The sequence below is a fragment of the Labeo rohita genome, chromosome 19 (genome assembly GCF_022985175.1).
Source record: "Labeo rohita strain BAU-BD-2019 chromosome 19, IGBB_LRoh.1.0, whole genome shotgun sequence".
Taxonomy (NCBI): domain Eukaryota; kingdom Metazoa; phylum Chordata; class Actinopteri; order Cypriniformes; family Cyprinidae; genus Labeo; species Labeo rohita.
This window is the reverse complement of record NC_066887.1, coordinates 6,518,857-6,533,804: the sequence shown is the minus strand read 5'-3', so window position 1 is coordinate 6,533,804 and position 14,948 is coordinate 6,518,857. Positions and strand designations below refer to the sequence as shown.

The following is a 14,948-nucleotide window of genomic DNA, read 5'->3' as shown; positions in this document are numbered from 1 at the left end:
TCAGAGCATTTATTCTATTAATGTGGAATTTTAATTGTTACCATGAATGGCACGGGCCTAACCATAAGTAGCATTATTAACACGACCAAAGCTGAATGGGACAAATATTGTATGGATAAATTAGCCGTATTATAAGGTGACAGATTCATTTACATTTGCACATTGTTTACATTTGGAAGGCACTTTTATGAAAGCATTGCATTCAAGGTATTTTTATTTATTAATTTATTGATATGGGCCAAGAATCACTGCTCAGTACTGGATTTTATATTTATAAACTAAACATAGTGAGCAAATATTTGACATTTCCCACTTTGATCGTGAGTTTGGTCACATGTGACTAATCATTCAAAGGCATGACATGGAAAGAGTTATGAGTGGACATCAATTTTATTTTCTGTTTCAGATTTTTTTAACAGCATATTTCTCTCAAAACATCACAAGGTCATGCTGTAAGGTTTCTCACACTGGACTGAATCATGGTGGATACTCAGGAAGGCTTTCCTTTTGGATGTTTACTGAAATACCTGCTTACTTTGGTGGGACTGATATTTTTTTTGCTGGATCTAGCGCTGGACATTTGGACTGTTGTGATATTTTATCAGGATGGGTCCTATGTGTATATGGCAGTAATGATCTTTTTGCTGCTGGCCTCTTCAGTGTTGTTACAGGTGTTCAGCTAGCTCTGGTACTCTGATTCCCCGGCTAAGACTAAGGTGGAGAAATTTGCAAAGATGCATTCATTGATCAAACCATTCCACTTCCTACAGCTTGGAGTCTGCCTCAGGTCTGTGACAGAAAAGAGTCCTTTCGGTATCTTTATTTACTCAAAACCTGTCACTTTAAAATGTTCATTGACATTGTAATCTTTATTAACTGAGTGGTTTAATTAAAGTCTTCTGAAAAGACAAAATAACTTTATATGATCAGCAGATTTAATTAGGCTTATATTTAAATACAAATGCTGATTAACACATTTATAGAGCTCATTAAATATGGCAAAAGCTCTAATATGCGCAGTGAACACATGAGCAAGAAGTTTCATTATTTTGCGTAGCTCAAACACATTTCATCTTCCACAAGAACCAATAGGTTTGTTCTTGTGTGTATCTTCATTTGTGTTTCAAAGTCTTTTGGGGTTGGTATGGAATTAATTCTTATTATGAACAACTGATTTGGGCTATCGTTAAAAAAAAGCCCTCAATAAATGTGAATGAGAACTGGTATGGAAACAGTCTGGAGTGTGTTTACACATCTAAATAAACAAGTACTTCATAATGTAGAACAAAATTCAAACTGTGGCCTCACTGTTGGCTATTGTAAAGATTTATTTATTAAGTGTTGTTTGAGTAAATGAAAAAACCTTGTGTTCACAGGTATGCGGGGGTGATAGAAACTTCCACAAGGGATTTTCTTCATCGCATTGATAATTTCCGAAAGGGTGTGCAGCATAGTATTAGAGAGGATGTGGCTGTGAACCTGAAACATGATCTTCGTATGCTTCTTCTGTTTGAAGCATTTTCTGAAAGCGCCCCACAACTCACACTCATGATGTCTGTAATCCTGCAGAGAGGACAGCTGCAGCTTATTACAGGTCTGTCTCAAATACAGAACATTTTGTTTCTTTCAAATAATAATCTTATGAACCACAAAGTGATAATTTGGAGTTTTTAGTCATGTGACTGGTGCGGAGGCCTAGAAGACACAAAACAACAGAATTCCAAAGAACTCATAGAGCTTCAATACAGACCAGTCAAGTTTCCATTTCAAGTTTCAAGCCACAAATATATAGATAATCTCTCAAAAGAAGAAAAACAAAGTTATGCAAGCAAACTGCAAGTTCCCTTTCGAATGTTCTCTGTCATTGTGTCACTGATGCAATGGGGTAAACTTTTGTCTACTCTATTACTGAAGCCTGATTTGTTCATGTTTGTGTAGCTGCACAAACCAATGGCGCTCTTGCCCGCCAAAAGAGGAGAAGCCAACAAGTGTGTTGCTTGCCTAGGCAGCGCTCGTGCCCCAGTACAGCGAACTGCCATCGGTAAAAATAGAGCTATTTGGCTTAGAAAGCCATTCTGGGCGTATCAGTCTGGATTTTAAATATTGTAGAAAGAGGTTACTTGCTTTAATTTGTTCGCAGGCTGCCTCGTTTCAGAGGCATTGCTCAGATTTTGGCACAGGTTGTCACTCAGGTTCTCTGGTCAAACATTGCTTGCAAAATGTGCTGTAGAAATGGTCCCTTCAGCAAACACTTCAGGCTTTTACAGTTGATACTTCCTCTTTCCCAAAAATGATGGCAAGCTGAGACCCTTTCTCGATCTCAGGCATCTGAATTACTCTCTTATGAGATAGCCGTTCAAGATGTTGACTGTGAATATGAAAGACACTTACTTTTACATCCACATAGCCCACATCACAGACCGTTCTTGAGATTTGCATTTGAGGGAGTGGCCTATCAATACACCCTCCTACCATTTGGACTGTCTCTAGCCCCTTGCACTTTTACAAGGCAGAGGCAGATGGGAATTCGCATATTGAACTACCTTGACAATTAACTGGTGCTAGCTGGATCAGAACGGGAACTTATCGCTCACAGGTCACTGTTACTCAACCACCTGGAACGTCTTGGACTAAGAATCAATTCAGTTACATCAATTCAGTTATAGACTCAGTTCAAATGCTAGCATGGATTATTCTGGGAATGTACCTTGGTGTTGTTAATATCGGGGACTTCGCGTCCCCTCAGGGCCTTTTATAGGATGCTCAGTTTCATGTCGCTGCCTCCTAGGTATTTCGGCTCAAAGGTTGCCTGGTGCCTTGGCCGGTGTTATATCAGGGTAACCCACCTCTGTGGCTCCCTGGACAACTTCTTACCTGTTTCAACCAGGCACCCAACTGGGCCAGACCTCCAGAAGGAAGGCAGTTACGACAGGCGCCTCCAGCTCAGGCTGGGGCGCTCTGTACGAGGGCAACCCCTACATATCAGCTGCCTTGAAATGATGGCAGTCTTTTAGGCCCTGAAAACCTTTCTGCCAGCCTTAAAGGGGGACCATGTCCTGGTCCGGTCAGACAACACCAAACACTGAACAGAATGCAACTTATAAAGACAGGTGATAATGATAAACTTAATTAAGGCACAGGTGATACAAGGTAAACTAATGATGACTAAACAAGGACAGGAAACAGGATCGACCAAATATGGGCACAAGAGAGAGAAACCAAACTAAACAGTCCACAGGAGTGTGACAGTTGTAAGTAATATAACATTACCCAATATTGAATGTTCACTATGGAAAGTTTATGTATTTGGTGTCTCTAGTTTCATTTTGATATCATTATGATTATTTGCATGGAAATGTTTGGCGTCATGAGTCTGGAAAGTCAGATATTGGTTAGCTCGTTCAACTTTGTCTTATGGTGTGTTAATTTAAGATAACATATCATGGGTTATGATATTACGTCAGTTCTGTTCAGGGACTTTTATGACAGGTTTCCACTGAATGTTTTGTGGATGTATTAATTAATTTACCCAGACTATTCTCAGTGTCCTTTATGTACCCTGCTGGTTCATTTACTTTGTTGTTTCTGAGAAACTATTGCCATGTAGTTTTCCAGCTACTGTATTAGTAAATAATTCAGATTATGGCTAGTATTCATTTAACTCTCTGTTAGACAACTGAGCATTTAGTACAGAGAATACATGCCTTTTTATTGTGTTGTTCTGAAGTAAGCAACAGTAGCCTATTACTAGTGTTCATACATTAAGTTATGCATTTAAACAAGTCTCTTTATATAAATATAGTTTAGATCATTCACATTGTGTAACGCTGTGGCTGTGATGAGCACACAAAGATAAAGGAGATCAGCAAAGTAGTCTTTAAAAGTAGTCTCTTCCATGTCATTTTCTGCCATGCCATAACACATGCATGTGCATTCCACTACTTGTAAACAAGGTGAATAAAAACATCCCAGGTTACGTATGTAACCCTGGTTCCCCGAGGGAATGAGACGCTGCGTCCGAAAATGCTAGCGGAACGCCTACAGCAAGATCATGCTCTGAACACATACGTAATCTGACCAATCAAAGGGCGAGACGTCATTTGCGGGTGGCATAAGTGACCAGGAAGCTTAAAAGCATGTGCAGCGGAGCTGGCGTCAGCTTCAGGGGATGAAGCAAGCGCTCGCAGGGATGCCGGAAGTATGGTTCGAGACGCAGCATCTCATTCACCACAGCAGTGTTGTCGGTGCGTACCAACACATGGCGATCTCTTAGGTCTGGGAGGAAGTGTTTCAGAGCTCGAAACATGGCCAGAATCTCCAGACAGTTGATGTGCCAGCTGAGATGGTGATAGCTCCACAGACCTTGGGCAGGGCGGCCGCTCATGACTGCCCCCCAGCTGGTAAGGGATGCATCCTTCGTTAGCGTCACGTGGCGACAAGGAACTCCCAACACCGGGCCTTGATTTAGATTCCTTGATTTCCCTCTCGGGGAGAACCCCTTGATTTTGAGCCACCACTGTAGGGGTCTCATTTGCTGCAGGCTATAAGGTATCACATTGGATGCAGCTGCCATCAGACCCAGCAGTTGTTGGAACTGCTTTACAGTGAGTGACCTTCCTTCACTCTCACGACTACTGCGGGGATCGACTCGATCCGTGCCTGCATCGTGGTCGAATCCCACACCACGCCTAAATAAGTGGTCCTCTGTGATGGAGAAAGCACACTTTTCTTGCCATTTAGTCTTAACCCCAACGCTCTCATGTGGGCGAGGACGACATCTCGATGTCGAGCCGCTAGACTCTCCGACTGCACTTAAATCAGCCAGTCGTCTATGTAACCGAGTATGCGAATGCCCTGGAGACGAAGAGTGGTCAGGACTGCATCCACACACTTCGTAAACGTACTGGGTGAGAGTGCTAGGCCGAAGGGAAGAACCCGATATTGGAATGCTTTGCCCCTGAAAGCAAACCTCAGGAATTTGTTGAGGGAGGATGGAGCCGTGAAAGTATGTGTCCTTCAGATCTATCATCACAAACCAGTCCTCGAATCTGATTTGTGACACTACCTGCTTGACAGTAAGCATTTTGAACTTCAGCCTCATGACTGAATGGTTGAGTCAATGCAGATCTAGAATAGGACGCAGCCCTCCATCCTTCTTCGGAACAATGATGAGCGATGCTCAGTTTTTGAACCTCCCGGTACGAGGAGCTGCTACACGGCTGGGGAAAGCTGGTGAAAGCTCCCTCCTCGAAAAGAGCCTTCCGGGAGTGAAGTGTCCACAAAGGAAGCTTTCGCAATGTGGACAGTCGGCTCCCTCGAGAGCCAACTCAGCGTGCTCCACTGCCTGTCTATTTTTAGAATATGCGGCATTACAGTTTTTCTCGATTGCTAAAACACTATAACCAGTCTTTTGAACTAAAATTTCAAAACCATAATGCCATTTTTCAAAAAGCACACCCATTTTCCTGAACTATAAAGACTATTACCCTGCTTTAACACATGAGTCAGATTTGGTGACCTGTTCCTGCAAAACTCTACACACAGATCCCTACATTTCTCAGTGCTTACACCATGTGGCCATTTAGAAAGCACTAGCATTTAATATTGAGCATTCAAAGTTTGAGCTTAATTAGCACACAGTTACCCAAGTGGAAACACTGGGAGTCAAAATTTATCACACACCAATCAGAACCTTTGATGGAGATACAGTGGGTACGGAAAGTATTCAGACCCCCTTAAATTTTTCACTCTTTGTTATATTGCAGCCATTTGCTAAAATCATTTAAGTTCATTTTTTTTCCTCATTAATGTACACACAGCACCCCATATTGACAGAAAAACACAGAATTGTTGATATTTTTGCAGATTTATTGTCTAATACATAATGATCTAATACAGCCATGAGTCTTTTTGGGAAAGATGCACGTTTTTCACACCTGGATTTGGGATCCTGTGCCATTCCTCCTTGCAGATCCTCTCCAGTTCTGTCAGGTTGGATGGTAAACGTTGGTGGACAGCCATTTTTAGGTCTCTCCAGAGATGCTCAATTGGGTTTAAGTCAGGGCTCTGGCTGGGCCATTCAAGAACAGTCACAGAGTTGTTGTGAAGCCACTCCTTCGTTATTTTAGCTGTGTGCTTAGGGTCATTGTCTTGTTGGAAGGTAAACCTTCAGCCCAGTCTGAGGTCCTGAGCACTCTGGAGAAGGTTTTCGTCCAGGATATCCCTGTACTTGGCCGCATTCATCTTTCCCTCAATTGCAACCAGTCGTCCTGTCCCTGCAGCTGAAAAACACCCCCACAGCATGATGCTGCCACCACCATGCTTCACTGTTGGGACTGTATTGGACAGGTGATGAGCAGTGCCTGGTTTTCTCCACACATACCGCTTAGAATTAAGGCCAAAAAGTTCTATCTTGGTCTCATCAGACCAGAGAATCTTATTTCTCACCATCTTGGAGTCCTTCAGGTGTTTTTTAGCAAACTCCATGTGTCTTGCACTGAGGAGAGGCTTCCGTCAGGCCACTCTGCCATAAAGCCCCGACTGGTGGAGGGCTGCAGTGATGGTTGACTTTCTACAACTTTCTCTTATCTCCCGACTGCATCTCTGGAGCTCAGCCACAGTGATCTTTGGGTTCTTCTTCACCTCTCTCACCAAGGCTCTTCTCCCCCGATAGCTCAGTTTGGCTGGACGGCCAGCTCTAGGAAGGGTTCTTGTCGTCCGAAACGTCTTCCATTTAACGATTATGGAGGCCACTGTGCTCTTAGGAACCTTAAGTGCAGCAGAAATTTTTTTTGTAACCTTTGCCAGATCTGTGCCTTGCCACAATTCTGTCTCTGAGCTCTTCAGGCAGTTCCTTTGACCTCATGATTCTCATTTGCACTGTGAGCTGTAAGGTCTTATATAGACAGGTGTGTGGCTTTCCTAATCAAGCCCAATCAGTATAATCAAACACAGCTGGACTCAAATGAAGGTGTAGAACCATCTCAAGGATGATCAGAAGAAATGGACAGCACCTGAGTTAAATATGTGAGTGTCACAGCAAAGGGTCTGAATATATAGGACCATGTGATATTTCAGTTTTTCTTTTTTAATAAATCTGCAAAAATGTCAACAATTCTGTGTTTTTCTGTCAATATGGGCTACAGTCTGTGCTACAGTCTTACCCCTCAAAACATCAAGTCATTAGCTCATCATATGTCTTTACAGTAAATGCTAAATTTTTGATCTAGTTGTCTTAAACTGTCAAGCATATTCTACACATTTCTATTCTACTTTTTTGTAAATTTGCCATGAATTGTTCAAGTGAATATTGACTTTCAGTAATGTAGAGACTACAGATCAACCAATGATAAAGCAGTTCTTTGAAATAGCTGAAATAACGTACATCTCAACATCTCATGAACCTTCAACTGGAAAGCATATAGACAGAGGACACATGAGTTAAACATTCTGACAGTGGACTTTCTAATTTGTAATTTGTAATTTCTAATTTCCGTCTTTGCCCATATTTCTTTCTTTTTTCTATTTCACTTTGTATTGTATTTTTTTTTTAATTTTTTTTTTTTAACTGTGAATCCCATCTGGTCCTTTTTAAATCAATATCCCTGATTGGCATTTAGTCTGTGATGTTGAGGAGTTTGTTTGGCCTGTCCCAGACCAAAGACGAGATGCTGGGGCAGAATAATTATTTTTGTTGTTGTTTGCTGTTTTGTGCTGTACTCTATAGCACAATAAATTAAGGATTAAAACACTTGCAAATACATACATTTGCTGTGTTCTTCATGTGATTTTTTTTTCCAAGCAACACTTATTACCGGTTTTCGTGCTGGAATTCACTGAGCTCCTGAGAGTGACCCATTCTTTCACAAATGTTTGTAAAAACAGTCTGCATGCCTAGGTGCTTGATTTATACACCTGTGGCCATGGAAGTGATTGGAACACCTGATTCCGATTATTTGGATGGGTGAGCGAATACTTTTGGCAATATAGTGTATGATGAGCTAATGACTTGATGTTTTGAGGGGTAAGACTATAGCACAGAGAACTATATACATGTAATACATTTTGAGCAACATGATAATAGGAACTGATAATGTAGGAAACCACAGACAAAACAGCTGCATAATCAGTTGCATGAACGTTCAAAGCAAACGCAACATTTTATGATGTGCACAAGTGACTGGATGATGTGGAGGTTAAACAAGTAGTTTTAACAATTTCATTTCTGATCTGAGAAATGCACCAAACTGTAAGATGACTTTGGCCCTTTTATCTTCATCAAAGGTTCTGATTGGTGTGTGATAAATTTTGACGCCCAGTGTTTCCACTTGGGTAATTGTGTGCTAATTGAGCTCAAACTTTGAATGCTCAATATTGAATGCTAGTACTTTCTAAATGACCACATGGTGTAAGCATTGAGAAATGTAGGGATTTGTGTGTAGAGTTTTACAGGAACAGTTCACCAAATCTGACTCATGTGTTAAAGCGGGGGAATAGTGTTTATAGTTCGGGGAAATGGGTGTGCTTTTTGAAAAAATGGCATTATGACTTTGCAATTTAAGACGTTCACCGGCAGCAGAAATATTTCCAATGTAGCGACAGAACCGCAAACCCCCATGCGTATGTATCTTAAATGTGGGAAGACATGACAGAATTAACTCCGTATGTCACGCTGTCCGAAACACGTCTCTGCTTGTGCACGCTTTGGGAGTGTGCAAGAACAGAGCGAAAGTAACGAATTGAGTTCTGTTTCATTTCTTCTTCTTGTGGTTTTAACCCTCTGGGGTCTGTTTGGGGTTTGGGGTCAAGTTTTGATGCTCCCTGACATTTGTGCTTTTTTCAGTATCTTAAAAACATATTCACGGCTAAAGTCTGGTTACATTGTAATCAGCACAAACTGGGCTACAATAATATGCAAGCAACATTAATGTACATGTTTGTGTTTCTGAGAAAACGTTTATGCGTGGTTAGTGAAAAACCACAATTTTTAAGTCACTGAAATAAGGCCATGAAACACATTCAGAACATTTGTTCACAAGACTTTTGAGAACGGGATGTGGTAGGCTAGAGTATTTTCTACAAAATGATGTGAAAATCATCACATTCACTCATTTACAGAAAACAATATATTGATTTAAATTTTCTAAGACATGTTTTGTGATTGAAAGGGAATATGTGAGGGAGTGACAACGGCCATGGATATTTAGTTTTAGACTATTTGTATTTTATTTACAACAAAGCATCATCAAAACATACATAATGAAGGTCAAAAGCACATTATTGACTACACTGATCTAACCATAGAGACGTGAACAGACTTTGTGTCACTCCTGAAAGCTGTTTTCTGAATTCTGTTCAAAAACTGGTTATAGTGTTTTAGCAATAGAGGAAAAACTGTAATATTCCAATATTTTTTTATTTATTTATATTTATTTATTTATTTTGAGCAATTAAAGGTTTTTGGCCAATTAAAGGCTTACTTCACTTTGATGCAAATGTAGTTCTCAACACGTTTTGCTTACACTGGACTTTGTTCATTATACAAATGTAAACAGATTACTGATTTCATGTGGAATTTATAATTATTACCACAAAGCAACATTACTGAACCAAACTGAATGGGACAAATATTTTATGGATATATTATCCTTATTGCAAAGTGACAGATACATTTACATTTGTACATATTTTACATTTGGCAGACACTTTTATGTAATTATATATAAACTGAAATACAATGCATTCGAGGTGTACATTTTATGTTTATATATACTGGGCTGAGAATCACTGCTCAGTACTGGAGTTTAGATTTATAAATTAAACATACTGAGCAAATATTTGACATTTCCCACTCTGAACCAATGCGTGTGAGTTTGGTCACATGTTTGTGTTAAATGACATCACTCACTATATATGGAGGTGTTCATGTGTGTTCGATTCGATGCCGCCTTGCATATACCGATTGGTGTATGACATAAAATTATATATGCGGAGTATACGGAGCATTCTGGTATATTTCGCTTTGTGGTATTTTGACGTCATCCAGTTCAACACAGCTGACACATGACTGATCATTCAAAGGCGTGGCTTGGAAGGCGTTTAAGATTGGTGGAAACATTACTTTCTGTTTCAGAACTTTTTAACAGCATATATATGCATCTCCAAAGAAAAACATTAGATGGTCAAGCTGTAAGGTTTCTCACACTGGGCTAAATCATGGAGGAGACTCAGGAGAGATTCACTTTTTTTCATTTCTTGGAATACCTGTTTACTTTGGTGGGATTAGTATCGTTCCTGCTGGATATAGCGCTGGACATTTGGACTGTTGTGTCATTCTATCAGGATGGGTCCTATGTGTCTATGGCAGTGCTGATCTTTTTGCTGCTGGGCTCTTCAGTGTTGTTACAGGTGTTCAGCTGGCTCTGGTACTCTGATTCACTGGATAAGCTTGAGACTACAGTGGAGACATTTTCAATGAGGCATTCATTGATCAAACCATTCCACTTCTTGCAGGTTGGAGTCTGCCTCAGGTCTGTGACAAAATTGCTTTTCATTTTCATTCCTTATTACAGGAATAAGATACTTCATCATTTACTCACCCTAATGTACTTCCAAACCAAAGTTTTTTGTTAGCTTTCAAAATGACAAATATAAAGATATTAATGAAAACTAAAAATGTTTACAAATGAAAATAAAGCAAGTGCTTCATAATGTAGAACAAAATCCAAACCGTGGCTTCACTGCTGGCTATTGTGAAGTTTTGTTACATTAGTTGTTGCTTGAGTAAAAAAAAAAAAACTTTTTGTTCCTAGGTATTCTGGGGTAATAGAGACTTCCACAAAGGATTTTCTTAGTCACACTAATAGTTTTGGAGAGGGTATGGCTATGCACCTGAACCAAGACTTTCAGATGCTTCGTGTATTTGAGACATTTTCTGAAAGTGCCCCACAACTCATACTCATGATGTCTATAATCCTACAGAGAAGAGAGCTGGAGTTTATTACAGGTCTGTCTCAAATCCAGAACACTTTGTTTCTTTCAAATCAGAATTCTTCTGTGTCTCATTCATAGTTCATAGTTGGTCTTGTGACTGCTCTCAAAAGAAGAAATCCAAAATTATGTGAACAAACTGCAAGTTTTGTAATCCATATACAGCACCTCAGTCTAGAATTGAAATTTTCTGATAATTTACTCACCCCTGTGTCATCTTAGATGTTCATGTCTTTCTTTATTCATTTAAAAAAAGTAAAGTTTTTTCAGGAGTTTCTCCATATAGTGGACTTAAATTGGGATCAATTGTCCAAATTGTCCAAATTGCAGTTTCAATGCAGATTCAAGGGCTCTTCACGATCCCAGCCAAGGAATAAGGGTCTTATCTAGTGAAACAATCGGTCATTTTCTAAAAAAAAATTGTATATATTCTCTCTCTCTCTCTCTCTCTCTCTCTTTCTCTCTATATATACAGTGGCATGCAAAAGTTTGGGAATGCCTTGCAGAATATGTGGGAATGTGAATAATTTTAACAAAATAAGAGAAATCATACAGAATGCATGTTTTTTATTTAGTACTCTCCTGGGTAAGATATTTTACATAACAGATGTATAGTCCACAAGACAAAAAAAAAAAAAAAAAAAAAAAAAAAAACAATGGAAATTATTAAAATAACCCCCTTCAAACTACAACTATTAAAAAAGGTTCAGACATTCACTGATGCTCCAGAAGGAACGCTATGCATTAAGAGCCAGGGGGTGAAAACTTTTTACATTTGAAGATCAAGGTAAATTGTACTTAATTTGTCTTTCGGGAAACATGCAGGTGTCTTCTGTTGCTTCTGAAGGGCAGTACTAAATGGAAAAAAAAAAAAAAGATATTTTAACAAAATAAGAAAAATCTGGACATCTTCATCCTGTTCAAAAGTTTTCACCCCCCAGCTCTTAATGCATTGTGTTTCCTTCTGGGGTTTGAACTTTAATAGTTGTGTTTCAGTCCCTCAATTGTCCTCAGTCTGAAAAGTTGGATCTTAAAATCATACACTGCTGGAAAACTGAAGACACTGCAGGACCTGGAGGATTTTTCTGAAGAACAGTGCTCAGTTTAACTGTTCACAATAAACAAGGGACTTATGAACAACTATCACTAAACAATAAAACAGTCGTAGATAATTCAGGTAACCGCACACAGTATTAAGAACGAAGGGTTCCCAAACTTTTGAAAGGGGCTATTTTAAGTTTTTTGTCTTGTGGATGTAAACATCTTTTATGTAAAATATCTTACTCAGGACAGTACTAAATAAAAAATAACTATACATTTTGTATGATCTCTCTTATTCTGTTAAAATTATTCACATTTTCACCGATTCTGCAAGGGGTTCCCAAACTTTCACATGACACTGCATATATATACTTTTTTTTAACCACAAATGCTCATCTTGCACTAGCTTGCCTTAATGGATTACATAATCACAGTGGAACGTGCAAAGCGAACATGCAAAGAAAATAAAATGCCCTCTACAAAAAAAGGTAAAACAACAGACGATTTTGAAGTTGGAGGAGAAAACGAGCCGCAGGTTTACGCTTTAACCTACCTTTTTGAACAGGAGCACACAGACGAAGAACTAACCACAAGTGACCTTTCCAACATAATTACGTAATGCATGAAAATGCGCATGTGCATCGCAGAGCTGGTGCAAGATTTGTGGTTAAAAAGTGTATACATTTTTTTTTTTTTTAGAAAATGACTGGTTTTTGGAGATCATACTCAGAAAGAATGTGATTTCAGGTGCAGCTATTGTTGTTATGAATGAGTCATTGGTCAATTTACTTAACAAATTCATTCCAAACAACAATGCATTCAGCAGAGGCACTGCTCTGTGTCTCTCAGTGTTTCAGCATGGCTAATTATAAGCATATATATTACATTTTTATGTGATGTTAAATTTCATGCAATGGTTTTTCATTTCAGGTTTAAAATTCCTTACATCAGCTGCTGCAATTGCCAGTAGTGTTGCCTTGTACCACCGCAGCATGCGTATCTATCTTCCTGAAAAAAAAGCAAGATGAGCTGGATCTCCACCGGCGTCTACTTCTTGTGGAACTTGTTGCTGATCATTCCACGTGTAACTGCTCTGGCGCTCTTCTGCAGTGTATTGCCATGCTTCATCATAGCTCACTTCCTGTCCATATGGATGCTGCTGGTTTTGGTGGCCTGGAGACACAAAACAAATTACATGGAACATCCTGGTTGGGAATGGCTCTACAGAGCTGCTGTTGGACTCATCTGGTACTTCAGCTGGTTTAACGTATCGACAGAAGGCAAAAAATTAAAGATGGTTCTGTATTATATTTTTATGGCTTTGGACACAATGCTGCTGCTGGGCCTCTGGTGCTGGAAGGTGTTTGAGTATGCAGGCTGCTGGAGCTCCTTGAATCCTTATGTAGTGATCCCGACACTCTTAGGTTTGTATGTCGTTGGAATACTAGTGAAAATGATATATTACAAATGGTGTCATCCCAACTGTGATAAAGAGAAAACAGATCAACCCACTGAACCCAAAGGGAAGTACAGAAGAGCTGCAACATATGACATGGACATAGATTTGACCCCGGAAGATGTAGCTGCAACTCCTCCACAGCCTACCACTGGAGTCCTCCAGAGGAGCAGGACCATGGCTGCTAATTTCTACTTTTAGTACTTGGTTGAACTTTTCAAGTTAAGGTTTTATTTATAAAAATGTATTTATTATCTGTTTTTATACAGAGTATACCTTGTTTTAGTGGAAGAAAACTTTAGCATGGTAATATATCACAATTTTCATGTGTTTGTACTGTGCTGACTTACTACTGCTAATACAACCATAGACATGCTGCTGTGAACATGTAAGAAATACTGCTGCTGCACATATATTAAATAACCCCCATATATAACTACATGAAATCACCCTGTAGCAGATATATACAGATGGAGCTGGGAAAGTGGAAGGGTTTCTGAAGCGCTGCAACTGCTACAGCAAACACGAGCCAACTATTTAAATGTTAAGCAGCAAGCTCATTGGCTGCTAATGTGAAAAGAAACCAATCAGATGCATCATCTAGAGTTTCTTGACAGAACTTCATACCTGTGAACAAATTATACATTTAAGAGAGCAAGATGGTAACCTATTTAATTAGAGAGACCCAAAAGTAACTTTTTGTCCACATAGAGCCAGATAATTTTATTTTCATTTATACAAGAGTTCTTTCTGCCCCTTGAATCTGATTGGTTGAGATATTCATATATATATATATATATATATATATAATCTGATTGGCTTGTGGTATTTCTCACTGCAAGTGTCATTGCGGACGCACACATCCACTATAATTTTATAAGTAATACAATTTTTATGTCACGGAATGTAGTTTTAAGATTTTTGTTTAGGTGAGAATGTACTAGACTTGGAATATGAGGTTTGTTTATACAAATGTGTATTTGAAAATTTGCCTCTGTTTTCGGAGATCCAGGACGTCAACGGGCGTTCAGCTCTCACGAACCCGCCGAGAGCAGCCTTACCTCGGCCAAATCTTCTGGAATTTGCCGCTGCCTCTGATGTCTTCGTAGTGGTTATACATGGGAGATCATTTGTTTTGGGTAAATCTAACTGGAAGTCTTTGGTCTCATTAATCTGTTATTTGCTCCAGAGCAAGTAGTTTTGGCTGAGGGCAAAATCTCATCACGTTATATTTTATGTAAGTTTAATGCTGTATATCAGAGCGCTGCCTTTGTACTTTTGACTGAATTGCCTAGCAACTTTTATAATGGCTGTTGTTTAACAAATATTATTACTCAATAAATATTGTTTTATATAAATGTTAGTAGTATTCAATACTAGTATATAGTATTGGGAAACTGTATGTGTGTTTGTGATGGTGATATAAGATTCTTTATTCTGAAAGAGACTGAAACAGTGTTGT

General features: G+C 39.2%; 1 pseudogene; it reads left to right on the top strand.

Annotated features, from left to right (window-relative positions):
• The first annotated feature begins 10,139 nt into the window (after positions 1 to 10,139).
• LOC127181487 (XK-related protein 8-like) lies at positions 10,140 to 14,791 on the top strand (annotated as a pseudogene).
• The last annotated feature ends 157 nt before the right edge of the window (positions 14,792 to 14,948 follow it).